We start from the raw sequence: 16,834 nt of genomic DNA on the forward strand, positions 1-16,834 counted from the left end.
ACGACCAGAGACGTAACAATACGTAATGGACTGTATTTACAACTTTCTATATGTAGATAGAGTAACTAGCTTATGCTTTTCATAATAAGCAATTAGGTTACATAATAAATCCAGAAAATGCATTATTTTATTTTGTTTGCTCATGCATATCTAAGGAAAAAAAGGAATTTTTATTTTATGCGCTCTAAAATTATTGTAATTCTGAGAACTGGAAATGCTTACAAGACTGAAAATTAGGGCACTCGAGCAAAGCCTATAAGCCAGCAAACATGTTTTGAATTGAAATAATTTTTTGCTTTTTCACTCACCCTTGAATATAAACAAGAACTGCCAAGCATTGTTTACGCGATACAAGTTAACATTTCTTGTTACGACTATTTTAAATTGTAGAGTATACTCTGAAAATATAAACATCATTATTAGTGTATAGCATAATTCATGTGGAAATGTCTGTAATGATTTTTATCTTTATGTTGTCTTGATCTAAATGTCTTTTCCATGCATATGTAGGTTTACTACGCCTCTTCACACGTGATAAACGTGCTCACAAAAAATGCAAAACCTGCATTCACGAATTAAGTATTAACAACGAACCACAGAGGTAATGTAAACGTTTAAAAAAGTTATTAATTAGTTAAACTTTTGCATCCAAATAGATGTATAGTCAAGCTTATTAGTGTCAATATTCTGACATTATATTTATATTTATTAATAGTACAGCGTGAAAAAATAACAGATAATGTAATTACAAAATAACAATAAACAAGACAACAACAAAAACAAGTCCTGGAATTAACGAAACTCGAGGAATTAAAGTGTGAGGCATATAAAAGTGTTTGCGTCATACACGAAACAATAAAGTGCATTCGTTGCAATTCTAATACAATAAAATCGTATTGGTTGGATAAGTGATTGTAGGACCAGTTTATAGAAAATGTAAAACCTCAAAAACCATATCTACGATATATATTTAAAACACAACCATAATGCGTTTTTTTAGTATTACCATGTGATGATATTTGATGATAGAAAGTAAATCAGATATAAGGACAACAGAAAGAGAGCAACATTCTCAATTATTCTCAACAATAATATAGTACAGACAACAATAGCTGATATAAAGTCGCGGTGGAATAGATTATATCAAAACTACATTTTGAAATTTTTTGGTAGTGTGACGCCATCGAAAACTGATCGCAATTGGGAAGGGTATGTAACAGCCCTTTCCGACACACATTATTCATACACTCAGATCATAAAGATATATTTAGATCGTCGACTTAGAATTATCAAGACAGAAATATATTGTACTTAATGTCACTAGAATGCAAAGTAATAGGGGTCAACTTAGAGAACCTGGATCATCCAGAAAGAAAGACGCAAAAAGTCGTAACTCAGCCGTGGTAAGCAAAGTGTGGTGTTTTGTAATAGATGAGAATCTACGAAGACATATGTCAGTGTCAGAAGCCGTCCACGTGCTATAAGCAGCAGTTCCCAACATAACCAAGCAGGATTTCACACCTCAAAAAGCTGGAGAATGAAACATGTATTCAAGGTATTACAAATAAAGACATACCGGTTAAGTCGTTGGATGCAGCGCCTATGGATTTCTATGCGATTGGGTTGATCATAGTGTACCATAATTCTTGTACACTAAGTGAATTGTTGTAAATATAGGGAGGATGGGCTTGTTGTGAACGTGACAGCTTTACGACAGGAAATTTTGCAATGGAAACTATGCTTCAGTGCTATTGTCAAGATGCAAGGTTGTCGGGTAGAATATTATCAACATTGACTGTAATTTGGTGAAGATACAAAATCGTTTTAACATAACGTACTCACCTTCTGTGTTTATTCCGATATCCTAGGATTTTAAAGGTGAATGTTCAATTCTTTTATAACTCTAACATTTTTCTTTACCTAGAAAAAGGCTTCTTCATGTGTTTCGTAAAAATTGAGTGGAGCTACTTTTTTATCTCATGCCTATTAAAACATTTACTTAAAAATAGTATTTTGTAACGCATCGTTCATTCTAATAGTTTGACACTGTCACCAGATAAAATTTGCACCATTTTTAAAATGTTTTTAACCAGACAGATATTAATTAAATCTCGATTTACATACTTTGCAGTTAATCTAAGTATTACTTTAAAAGTGTTCAATAATTCGTAGTAGAAAAAAATTCTATATTATCTTGAAAGTTTGTAAGCACCTTGAACAGGTGACACTTTTTAACACAAAAACGATTAACATTCCTAAGTTGTTATGTTCAAAAACCAGTGATTTATAATGTTTTGTACAAGAATTTGCGCAAGGGTTATAAGCGCTAACCATCCTTAATTTTGAACAGATAAGCTAGAGGAAAAGCAACTAGTTAACAGGACTCACCAAATTTTTAGGCTACTCTTATCCAAACTAATAGCGGGGATTTGACTGCTATTCTCATAACGCCCCCTCGTTCTGCTCTAAAATGTGGAGGACGTTTTTGTAGCAAAGAGAAGCGAACCATGAATATTTCGATTTACAGCTTAGATTTATACATTGATGTGAAAATAAACACAACAGACACATTTTCAGCTCTTTGTTCTGTTTTATTTAAAATGCCTTCTTAAATTTTTTCATAGATTTACAAATTTGATAATTTAAGTTTCAAGGAAAGAGCGCTTTCGAAGTATCATAACACTCTCTTCAGTTTCTCAATATGCTTTGTAAACAAATTCAAATATAACTTGTTGAACCTTTATATATTTTTTATTTGAACCTGTCCTATGCAGAAGGTATGTAGACGATACTTTGTTTGTTTTAGTAATCAAGAACAGTGGTTGAAATATTTAGAATTTATCAGTGCATAGCACTACGCCATCAAATTCACTTGTGAACTTCAAATAAACAACCCATTACCTTTTTTAGATATTTTCATTTTCCATAACACTCGTCTCTTTTCTACATCTGTTTACAGAATAAAGACACTTACCGGACTTCTAGCATATTACACTAGCTTTATCTCTTTTACATATAAAAGTAACTTATCTGTTTACTAAACAGAATATATAATCTATCCTCAATCTACTCGAAACGTCATTAAAAGGTTTTCTTAATTCAGGATATACAGAAGCGCAATGGCAACCCCCAGCATGCATTAGAAAGAAATCATTCGCACTTTTCTTACCTGCAGTATCCAAACTCCTTATATACTCATGCTTCCCGTACTGTGGAAAACAAAGTGTACCCTTAAAAAACGCATAATAAAACGTTACTACTTTCAAGTTGATTTGATGTTAGTCTTTAAACCCACCCTAAGCATTGAAAACTCTTTAAGCGATAGAGATTGACCACTAGTTTCCAATGCTCATGGTTGTATATTTTTACATGAATGGAGACTGTAAAGTCTTCTATGATGACAAGACCAAAGCTTATCTAAAAGAAGAGGCTATGTTCATATGTGTATTTCCATTAAAAAAGATAATTGCTACCCCTCGATATACAAACATTATGAAGAAACAGGTCACCAACTAAGCTTTTCCATTTTTTCCTCCTCAGCAGATTCAGTCGCGATCTGGATCTTTTGATAAAACAGGTATTTTATATAAAAACAGTATTCCCCTACATTCAACAACTGGATCTTTTGATAAAAGAGGCATTTTATATAAAAACGGTATTCCCCTACATTCAACAACTGGATCTTTTGATAAAAGAGGCATTTTATATAAAAACAGTATTCCCCTACATTCAACAACTCACGGTGTTTCTTTAAAGCGTTCTGTGGTAGACCAGCGGTAAGTTTAAGGGCTACAACGCTCACACTTGTATATCATCTGCACGCCACCCCTGTACTCCAGTGGCTCAACGGTAAGTCTGAAGGCTTATAATGCTAAAAACCGGGTTTTGATACACAACACAGATAGCCCATTGTATTGCTTTGCACCTAACAAGAAACAAACTTTTGTGTATTAAGTCGTATGTTTTCCATGTTCTGGTATATTCAATGATTAAGATTAGATTAAAATATTTTATCTCAGGCATTGTATTACAGACATGTGAAATTAAACTGTATTTTTAACTCCACATAATTTTCTGTAAAAAAAGCAAACATAATGCAATGAACACTCCAACAATGATGTTGATTATACGTCTAGGTAATCTGGCTAAATTTCAATGTGCTGTGGTTTCATGCTTAAAAGAAGCAAAATTTAAATGAGCTCAGCTGATTCTAGCGAATAAAGCCGTTCATAAATGGCATAACTATAGCAATATTTGTTGTTTTTGTTAGTAGTGTGGTTAAAATGGATTTAGTGATAAAGCAATACCTTTTGATAACTTTGATGATTAATGTATGTCAGGAGAAAACACTGGCGTGAAATGTATTATGGATAAATGACAATATTTCAGATATGATTTCCTATTCTTCTGTCCACGAGTGATATGTTTATATGTATAACTTATTATATTAAAACTGGGGGTGAGTGGATCACTAGAACAGTTAACTATGGATTAATGTAACACTAAGTAAATAATTAAGTTTCTTACATTATTAAACAAGACAAGAATTTATATATCTGCATTACAACATCAGTTTCAATCACTTATTTTTCTACCATAATAACAAAAGGTAATAATAATTAGAAATTAAACAGAAATAAGCATGTAACCTAAAATGAAAGTTACCCATTAAGGAAGACTCTTCTTTCCCCTACCCGACAATAATATCATACACAATTCTTCCACTCATGGTTTAAATGAAAATGGAAAAGGAATTTTTTTACATAATGGTTTACACTGTAGATCATGCTATACCAGGCAAGAAGTTAAAAATACATAAACTTTTTTGCTTAATTTGTAACATTTTTAAGATAGTATTTCTTAATATTTTAAACACAAAAAGGTGCATCTTTTAAATCAGGTCTTAACAACTTGAGTGAAAACAGCTTGTTTATTGCAAAAACTGAGAAAGGCAATGACAATGTCATTTCAGAAAAAGATTATTGTTTAAAAGTTAGGGTGCATTTACTATACAAAAACCTGATTCACTTTAAGACATTCAATCTAACCACTTCACGTCATAACAAAGTAAAATATACTTGTTTACATTTCCTGGGTTATAGCCAAGGCGCGTGTTTTATATATCGCAAATATCTATGCTAAAATAAATCTATTTCTGTTCGACGGAATTTTTACGATTTCAGAATTGATTACGCAGAAAGAATTGAAGCTTATTGCATGGAAGATAAAGCTCAGTGCATTTTGTGACGGATTTATTATTCTATCTATATTTTAACATCGATGTTTGTTTGATTAAATTTATATTTACACGTGTACATAACTTATACAGTTAAATATGTATTGCGAAACCTATTCTCTAAAGTTGTAGAAGATTCTCGAGTGTAAGAATATATATACGTATGTACGTAAACGCTAGTGTATCTATCATTGGTTTGCTATAGTCAATGTGCTATAAACTTCGGAAGCTATAACTGTGATTGAGATAACGCTTATGAATTGGAACACTTCAGATATTTGACCAGGAACATTTACAAAGTTCGAACACTACAAATCATTCAACTTCAGTACTTTTATTAAAACATTACCTAACGTCACCGGTAGGAAAACTCGGAGTGTGTGGCTGGTAAATAACGAAGGACAAAGCTACCTAGCTCCCTGTTAAATGAATGATACCTACGTCAACTCGTAATTAACTCGCTCATCGTGAACACTCGATAAGATATTAAAGAAATTCCAGACTAGAAAGAAGACTTTATATTGCTTGTAAGTTTGTGAAACTTTTGTTTGTAAATCATTGTTTGTAATAACTATTTGTAATAACTGTTACTGTAAATTGTATTGTTGTGTGTATATTAAAACGTATTGGTGTTAAAAAAAAGAAAACTGTATGTATCAATATTGTTGGCAAATATCATAAACTGACTATATATCGGCATTTACTTAACTGCAAAAATACAAAGTACAATTTAACTACTAAATTTAAAGTATCATTTAACTCCATTTCAGACCTTTCAAAATTTTAATACGTAACAATATTTAGAAATGTACATAACGTATGCTTGACAAGGTTTTTCGTTGTACAAAACTTGAAGATAGCTTTGATATATGGAAAAATCTGTTAGCTGAGTTCAGTTCATGCACAGAAGATATGTGCAAGAACTCAGCTAACAGATGTTTCCGTATATGAAAGATATCATAACGTATACTGTTAAATATGTATTGCGAAACTATCGTCTATTCTCTAAAGTTGTAGAAGATTCTCGAGTGTAAGAATCAACAATATGTGTGTGCACATAAACGCTGGTGTAGCTTTGTATTGTTACGTAATCTGAATTTTCGATAAACTCTCCACACGCCTATAAATATAACCAAGGCGACACGCAAAAAAAAGTATCTATTATTGGTTTGCTATAGTTGGTGTGCTATAAACCTCAGAAACTATAATTGTGATTAACACTTATTTATCAGAAAACTTCAGATATTTGACCAGGAATATTTATAAATTTCGAACAATATAAACAATTTAACTTCAGTGGATTCACATCGGACATTAGTACTTTTACCAAGACATTATATAACTTCAGTGGTAAAAAACTCAAACGCGACCTGTAATCGGCGTGTGATCAGCGAGGTCTGCAGAGCCAGCTAGCTCCCTATTAAGTGAATTCTACGTACGTCAACTCGAAATTAACTCGCTCATCGTGAACCCTCGATAAGACTTGTAAGGCTTGTAAGTTTGTAGAACTTTTGTATATAAATCATTGTTTGTATTAGCTGTTTGTAATAATTGTTATTGCAAATTGTATTATTGTTTGAACATTAAAACATATTTGTATAAAACAAAGAAAACTGTGTGTATCAATCTTGTTGGCAAATATCATAAATTAGATACATATCGTCATATATTTAATTACTAAATCTAAATTACAATTTAACTCAGTTTTAGGCTATTATTGTAATACGTAACAATTTCCAGTATAATTCGTAACTTGGGTGGCTAAGCAGCAGCTTTACAAGTTTCCATTTCTCTTATTTAATCTTTTACCCATTCTTAAACTTAATAAATTATTAGCATTTCTATATTTGTGACCATTTCCAAAATTGGATTTTCCTGCGAGAAGATGAGATTAAAAATATATAAGGTGAGCGTTTTGAAAGAGAGAGCAATTTAATTTTAAAAGAATAAACTAGCAAGTTCATGAGGTCTTCAGTTTTAATCCCATATTAAAACTATATTCAATTGTCTGTTAAATATCATTGAATAAATATTGGCATTAATTATGCTATAACATTTCGATATCAATGATATAAAATATATATCAAAAGTACATCTACTGATGCCATAACTCAGTGTGAAATTTTATTTATTTAATGCAAATAGATTATTCAGGATATAGAAATATTGATTAACTGAGTAAAATATTGTTCTGCTTCTGACATTGAACGGAAGGAGAATATATTTTTTTTATGGGGAACGGATGACTTACAAATTCTAGTATCCTATCTAAAATGGTATTATTCTATGATACACCAACTGGAAATTTTTGACATTTGGGTTTCTTTTTTCTAACATTACATCTATAAAACAGTCTGCCTTCTTTGATTGCGAAGCAATAGACGCTACATTGTGAAGTAACTATAGATATTTATTGGTTAACTTCTAAAATTTTTTGAGTTAGAATTCGATTTATGTTTTTAACATGTACAGATTTTGTTTTATATTGTCACATCTTATATATGTTTTATATGAGCTACATCTTTTTCTAAATTCTTAATATGTTCAATGGGTGCCACTGAGAAAAAAATAGGTAAAAGGTTTAGCTTGTCTTTTATGATTTCTGGAATTGAGATTCAGACCAATTAGTAAATTATTGATTACTGTTTTATTATGGTAATAATTTCTATTTTATATAACCAAAATTATTAACAAATGCCTTTTAATTATGTATTACTTTCTAGAAGTTGTTCATAGGCCACACGTTAAAAAAGTATGCAAAAAACAAACAAACAAAATCTTTATGTTACGCCTACACCAGTTAAAAACGTAGGCATAAATCCAATATAACAAGAGGATTCCTGACACGATAGCGTACAATAAATCTTAAATAAAATCTAATAAAATATTTTGTCACATCGTATGGATTTTGTCTTTCTAATTCAATAGCTTAGGTGCAAAAAAGGGGGACAATATTAAATTGATTTTCCCTGTTGTTTTTTGTAACTGTCAATCTAGTTCTATCCAGGTCGCTACCTATGCAACTGACAGAAATGAAGAAAGAAACGACAAAATACAATTTTCCATAGTTCTTTGTGAATGATGAGAAAGCAACATTTTACAAGAGTTGATGCAAGAAGGTCAAGTATTCTGAGAACTAACAGAGCAGAAATATCAAATATTATATATATATATATATATATATATAGAATAGCGGGATTTATACTTTTAGTTTCTCCCAGTCACTCTCTCAAAAACTGAGGTACGAAGTCGAATTTTTATCTTTAACTTTCAATCCGCTTTCGACGATGCATAAAACTCAAAGCATCAAAACTGAAAAATTTACTATAAATTTTCATAATTTTAACTTATGGGGAACGTTTTAGCTTTTAAGTATTGTATAAGTAAACATGCAAGTACATTCTGAGACAATAAACTATAAGCACACATAATATATATATATATACGTACATTATAAAGAAACAAATATATATTCATATATATGAAAAAAAAAAATAACGTTCATACCTAACAAATTTTAAAATCTATTTACATTGAAGTTTGGAAACTCTGTTCATAACTTTTGGTTTCGAATGTAATACTGTCTGTCTTTTTATTCTATGACTTTGCGTACATGTACGCAAGTGCATAATATCCACATTTGTCAAATGTAATCGTACCATTTTCATAGTAGATAAATATTTCCTACTTTTTATGACCATTTTTACATATTAACATTTTTAAGAACATCTTTTATACACATTGAATATGTTGCATATCAATCGATTATCATATGTTAACCACATTGGTTTATTACCAGCTCACAGTGACGTTGACTTAAGTTCGCATTGCCATAGACATATCTAACTTATCCGTTACACATTTTTCGAATAATATGTATTATAATAAATGTAAAAAGTGAAATAGTGAGAATTTATTTGTATGTTTCGGATATTCACGGAAAGCTACATAAGGACTATCTGCGCCAGTCGTCCTTAATTTAGCAGTGTAAGACCAGAGGGAAGGCAAATGATCAACAATGCCCATCGCCAAAGCGTGATCTACTCTTAATGTTATTACGCACCCAAGGCCCTAATTTGCGGAACGTGATTTTGTAGTAATGAGACGCGAGCCATGAATCCTTGAATTCACAGTTCGAAATAGAGGAGAGAAAGGGAACATTTACGATATTTGGTGAGAAGCTGAGACAAACGTAATATCCCAGAATTAATAAAAAATCTAATAAAGTTGTAGTAAAACAGAGTAGCATGACTGGAAATATCAATGAATATAGTCGAGAAAGTTGGCTTCGCGGATGTAGAAATTTAAAAAGAGGAAAAAAAAGCAAAGATTTCAGTTACAAATGAGAAATAAATAGGAAAATATTCCAGATTTATATTAAGCAATGAACTTGAACGTAGAAAATCTTGAGGATATCCTTAATATAATTTCTGAGAAGAAATCGAAGGTTTCTGTTTTAAGAATACCAAGACAAGTAAGTGAAACAAGACGCCATAAAACAAAATATCAAGAAATATTAACTAAATACCAATGTAATAAAAATTCATCTTTGTCAAGTTAAGATTTTAGAAGTATTAAATTTGTTTTTAAAACTAATTACTAAACAATGATATGGAACTTAACAAAATCGTGTAAAACATTAAAATAAAAATAAGTTAAAAACTGAACAAGTGTTGGACGTTTCGTAAGTTAATATTTGCATCATCAAAAACAGAAGTAAAACAGTGAGTTAAACCAAAGAAAATATAGATAAAAGAGACTCAAGTAGTAGCGTAATGTGTCAAATAGTGTGATACTAGGATGACAATTCAACTTTAGTTCTGACGTATAGATAGATTCTTTTATCTTTATAGCCTGCATTGTGCTCCGAACATTTCTCAGTATCAAAAGCGTTGTGTAGTATAGACACATTTAAAAGTGTGTGTTCGTAAATGTTCCTTCAGTCATAAAGAGAGTTCATGTCTGGATTCATCCAGTTAGACAATCATTAAAGTTGAACCTCTAAACACAGATGTTTATTTGCTTGTGGTGTAAATCAGAAATTAATGTAAATAGTTTACGAGCAGGTAAAAGTAACCTGTTGTGGGATGTTAAACTTGGAGGTAGTTTTCTCCATATTTTATTGATGGAATATGATAGTCGAGATGTGAAGGGAAGACTATAATAAATTAAAGTATCCAGTTTCATAAAGGAAAATAAATACATTATTGAAGTGAAATACTTGTGAATAGTTTTTCCAAGCGTGTTCCCGGAATATCCATTGGCACAAATAAAGCACGAAATGATAAACTGAGCTTCTTGAAAACTGGTAAGATAAAAAGAAATAGAGTTAATAGTATTTGGTAATATATTTTTATGTTATAATATAAAGTGTATGAAAACTACAATGAGCAAATTATTCAACTTGGGTTTTAAAATTTGTTGTTATTTTTACTGACTAAAACACCAAGCAAGGGTAATTGTTGGTATCTGGTAGTAAACTATATTGATGGGTGAACTTTATTTAAGTTCAGAAAAATGACTATGCGTTTGTCTCTGAATAATGACCTGCAAAAATACCGTTCACATAGCGAACTCAAAACGAGATGGGCATAAAGCAATGTTGAAAGAAACAGGTTAAATATGTATCATAAACAGGCTAGAGAGGACATCAGGAATGAAGTTACCCAATTCAAATCCTTCACATGGTTCATAATTAATCCCATGAAGTTGAAAACATGATCAAGTTGTAGAACAGATTAAAAGTTGAAAGAAGACCATAAGTAATTATGGTAAGGTAGGATTTAGGAATATTATTAAGACAACCCAATCCAACGTTCATGTCTTCATGAACAGGTATATTTGGATAGAGATCTTATGTCAAGACTAACTGAGCTAAATGACTGAATAAAACTTTCAATATATTTTTTATGTTGGATGAGGCAGTAATGACATAAGAAATTATAAACCAAGTCAGTAATATTTCTTTATTGTAGTTGGAACTGTTGAAGGTGGAAATAAGAGGACAAAGAAGAAGAAATCAATTTATGAATATTAGGTAGGTCGTAAATTTATGAGGTGCGAGAATTAGTGTTGCGAAGAAAAATACATAAATCAGAAATATATTTAGGTTTTTTGAATTTTAACCAAAATTTGTTTGAGCGTCTTTTTCTAAATAAAGTGGAATCATAGTCCAAATTTGCATAATTGGTAACGTAATAATTTAGGCTTAACGTTTATTGGTTTAAGCAGTTCGATGTAGAATCATAGTAGCGTTTAGTTTATCTGCTCGCAAAATAACAATGTCCTCGTTTTATCGTAATTCGGAGATGACCTTAAGTTCAGGTTTTTAATACTAGGTGGAATATTAAAAATTCATTTTAAGAAACGAGAAGAAATAAAACCAAATTCAGACAGAGCAAGATTAAGAGGAGTATATTTCTTAATTCTAACATGAAAAACATTTACGTAAGTCTTTATTGTTTGTAGTATCCGTATTAATGGCATAGTAGAGTAAGTTGAGCTTCTGACATGTACTTGAATTCAATTAGAACCATATTATTAGTTGTTGAAAGATGTTGAAATTAACTGATAACAGAAAAATATTGGTTTGAATTTCGCACAAAGCTACACGAGAACTACCTGCGCTAGCCGTCCCTAATTTAGTAGTGAAAGACTAGAGGGAAGGCAGCTAGTTATCACCACCCACCGCCAACTCTTGGGATACTCTTTTACTAACGAACAGTGGGATTGGTCATAACATTATAACGCCCACACAGCTGAAAACGCGATCAGATTGCGAGTCAAGCTCTCTGACCACATGGCCATGGGAAGATACATTCCAGCTTGTTTCTGAGCCCGCTACTCGGACGACACCATTGAAGATCATTATTGAGAAACTGATTTTTGTCCACTTGTATTAAGATCATACATAAATCCACCAAGGAGTTTGATACTAACGATAGCTACCCATCCTTAACGTTTTAATGAGCAAAAATATGTTAACAGATTTCATCCCTGAGTTTTCCGTAAGTTTACAACACTAATTTTTATATTTATTGGACATCTGCTCGTTGTATTTTTCAGAAACTTTCCGTAATATAAACATTACTAAATACTGTTAAATTTATCTGTTCTGATATTTCTTGTTTTTAAGAACAATAGGGAACCCTCAATATCCACGGAACTTGATTAGAGTAAATGAATTTATATTTATTTGTTTGTAATTAAGCATAAACCTACACAATGGGCTATCTGTGCCCCACCACGGGTATCGAAACCCGAAATCTAGCGTTGTAAGTCCGCAGACATACCGCTGTGCCACTGGGGTGCAAATTAATCTATGATTACTTTTTTTTTTCCTTTTTATTAACTATATATTTGTGCGCCAGTAATACTAAGCGTGGGGCGCGCATATACCCGATTCGATTTTATTACTTATCAGGATCTCTACCAGCCTACCTTCAAATTGAAATTCTTCTAGGCAGGATTAAAGTAAATTAATCTATGAGACCTTGGGTGTGGTCAAGTACCTCAATCGAAAGGGTTTGACCCCCTGAATCCGAAACTGTAATTATATCTCAAATCGGTCAAGAGATGACGTAGCTATGAGTTAAAATTTTGTACTTGAAAAATTCAGAGCCATTCTATGAGCCGCTTCACCGCGGCTAATACTTTCAGTCTAAGATTTTGCTGTATTCACACCACTATTTATTTCGAGAGCATTGTTGATATAACTATTCACACATAATTAAAGTTTCATAATATATGCGAGTCCATTTATAAATAAGTTGGATATTTTTGTTTATTTTTGTCTTACTTTTACATCTCAACTATCACCAAATCTTGAGAAAACAAAACAACCTCTAAATTTAATCTTCCTCATCAAGCAAGTCTTATTATTAAAACTGGACGTAAACAGAGATAAATAACATAATTCCTGATTTATACATAATTTCTTTTTCAGGCGTACTGTGCAAGTATATTAAGAATAAAAAACACACAAAAAAAAACGAAATTTTTTCTCACAGTGAAAGGTAAAATGTTCATTATAGGTAACTGATGATGGTAACCGTGTTACCCAACTAGTCGGCTGTAACCTATAATTCTGATTTGTACCCCAGACAAATGTGGGTGAATCTAGGCATGAACTCTCTTTACGATTTAAGTAACATTCAAATCCGCCACACTTTTTTGAACATATTCGAGTATACTATTATCAAAATGTTTGTCTATCCTGTATTATTGATACGGAGTATTATTGAAGAATTAAAAATATCACGCTTGAAATCCCCTTGTAAATTGTCATAAAAGTGTACCACTTATTTGTTGCATTTTCTCTTACCTTACTTACCTGGTTGTAGTGTGTATCTTTTTAATAGTTTAACATGAATTTTATATTCCCTCTGGATATCTTCATTTCATTTATTAAGTGAAGAAAAATAAAACAAAAACTTTTACACCAGTCGATAAATAAACAAAATTGAAATTATTAGGGTTTTTACGTTCATTTTCTACAAAATTAAATTTAAGCTGTATTACCAGCAAAGACAATAATAGTAAGCACCAAACTAAATATTGATTTGGAACCAACTTCCAAGGGATATAAATACTGAAGAATATTTCAAAGACTGAAGATTATATTTAAAAAGAGATATAATATTCTGAAGATATGTTATTCAGAACAGTACCGATAAATTTACGTTTTTGTTATAATGGAATGTACGTATTATAACATTATGAATTTTGAAAGTTTAAACAATAGGAACATCTTAAAATATACGTCTTCAAATGATAATGAGTTCATCGCCTTTTAATAACGATGTATTAGGTCTCGTGCTGCCTTGTATCTTCTTCCTTCATTGTCGAACATTCTCAGCTTGATGAGCTTGATTACACCCTATTACCTGGTCTTGTAGTTTCTATCGTAGCGGCCTTCTGCAACGAGGTCATGTTTGACCAAAGTTCCTGACGGACGTTCCACTGAGACATACTCATCAATGTGAATAGACCTCAGCGTCCGAGATCACCAGAAAGAAGAACAAAGGCACAGAATTTCATTGGATCTTTATCGGGGAATTGAAAACTGTGTGGTTGAATAGATTTGTTAGGAATTCAGTTTCTTTACCAATCGTTTCTATGAAAACAGCCATTTATTTCTAGGCATATCTGGAATCTTGTAAAATTCTAGCTTGCGAGTCGTTTTTAATTTCAAATTCTTGTTTACAACAGCGTTAGAAGGAATTCTTCTTTATAGCTACTACTTTCACCTTGAGGTTGAAGGCATTGTTCCGTATTAGATTTTGGCATGCTCATGGATCCCGCTCGTCTCCTAAATATTATTGTAGAGGAATTTTAATGCTTCCTTGAAGACTACTTTCCTCGAAATACTGCTAAATCCCCGGTTCTACATCGTTTAACAATATCGCTGTATGAAAATATTTCTTTGGCACCACAGTGTCAACTAGGCTAGAATTTATAGTGAGCCAAATAGACGTTAAACATGTTACCTGTGGCGTCACTGAATGTTTCTGCGGTTGCATGTCATTGAATTAACATATACAAATAGCTCATGTAAAAGGAATTAGTGATTTGTACTTTTAAAATACAATGTTTGATAATAGAGAAACCGGTAGTGTATACAAATTGTACTATATATTTTTATTAAATATTTTACAATTGAACACAATTGAATTTTTTAATCCTGTAGGACAGCGATAAATATAGGACTTATAACGCTAAAATTCGGGGTTAGATTCTCCGCAGTGGAAACAACAGATAGCTTAATATGGCTTTGCTCTAAAACAAACAAAAACAAATTCACAACTTTAATGCTTAATCTAAAAGGTATAAAAATATTCATTCAAAGAAGAAAAGCAAGAATACCCTTGCCTGAAACATTCTCTTAAAATGTTTGTGAAGCCTATTGTAGGTAACATATAAAAAAATGATGACTTCACGTAATGGTATCTCAGGTGTGACGTTAAATTTTTACATTGTTAACGCCAAGCAAGTGATTTTAATTATATCAATTATTATTATAAGTTACCGAAAGAAAATAATAAAATGTGATTAATTGTTTTTTTCAACATTGTGGATGAGTGTTGTTTAAAGGCACTGGAACACAATCTAAATTGTTTTTTTAGTTATATAGTAGAGTAATAAAATTAAGTAAATGATCATTAGCGGAATCCAAAGAAAGTGTATTAAATATAAGATTATACTTCGCCCCGATACAAAAATATACCCACCCTAGATTTATTTATATCTACTGAAAACGCAACATACATCTTATCAGAAGAAGAAAAAAAGAGTTCAGAAAGCTACGAAGTGTAACTCCCTCTATAACACTGCCTTAGTTAGCAGAATAAACTGCCTGCAGTAACTTAAAGAAATATAATATCATAATAATTATATCACATCCATGCAAATATGGAAAAAAAGAAACAAACCATCATGCTCCGAACTATAGCTGAAGATGGTTACTACACGAAGGTCAAACTAATCAAAGAGCTATCACAGAGAAAAAATAAACAATTTTCCAAAAATCACCAGAAAGAAGTATAAAGAGCAACAAACGACTAACAGCACACCATAGTACCACCCCACAAATTTATGGTGTTCCAAAGGTACACGAGCAATATATCTTATTCTTCTGATAGTTAATTGCAGAGATTCATCATTATACCCATTAGTCATGCGACTTGTAGATATAACATCGTCATTAACAGGTAAAACATCCTTACATACTAAGAACTCAGTCCACGTTGTAAATATTATTAAATCAATCACATTAACGTTACAAGATACAGTGATCAGTTTTGATTTATAGAACCTAATACATCAATACTTGAAACACTACCAATTCCTCTCCAGCAGCTACAAAATGTTAAAAATCTCAAGGAACGGCATCAAATGAGAATATTAAAGATATTAGAGCTCCTGCCTTTATATATCAATTTACCCTACTTCCAACAAGAAGTTAACTACAAAATTACACATGAGCTATCTGTTATCTGCCCACCACGGGTATCAAAACCCAGTTTACAGCGTTGTAAGTCCACAGACATACCACTGTGTCACTGGGGGGGGGGGCAGATTATTACTATCAGTAACAATAAGACTTAGTCATGGGTTCATTAACATTCAGTCATTTCTACGTGGAAAATTTCGAAGATAGCACCCTCAAATCAGACATACTAAGTTCCTGGATATGGATTAGATATGTTAACTGCAAATGTGTTATATGACCGCACACACTACAGACAAAATTCAAGAACATATGTATTATATAAACAGACAACATCCCGTGATACATTTCTAAATGGAAATAGAAGAAGATAACAATTTCCCGTTTCTATACATGATGGTTACCAATACACATAACTTATGTATCCCAGGAGTTTAGAGGAAACACAAAGATACTGGTAATTACCTCGGCTATAAATCAAACCACCCCAAAAGCTCTTAAGGATGAGCGCCATAGATCGTCTAGTTTATTTATTTATTTACTTTTTGGTCCGAACAATGCATTTACGCTTTATTTTACAGTATGTGTTAGCAGATATACGTGCATTGGTGAAGAATTCGGAAAAATTACGTTCGCAAATACATTTTCTA

This window comes from Limulus polyphemus, unplaced genomic scaffold (genome assembly GCF_000517525.1).
Source record: "Limulus polyphemus unplaced genomic scaffold, Limulus_polyphemus-2.1.2 Scaffold17, whole genome shotgun sequence".
Taxonomy (NCBI): domain Eukaryota; kingdom Metazoa; phylum Arthropoda; class Merostomata; order Xiphosura; family Limulidae; genus Limulus; species Limulus polyphemus.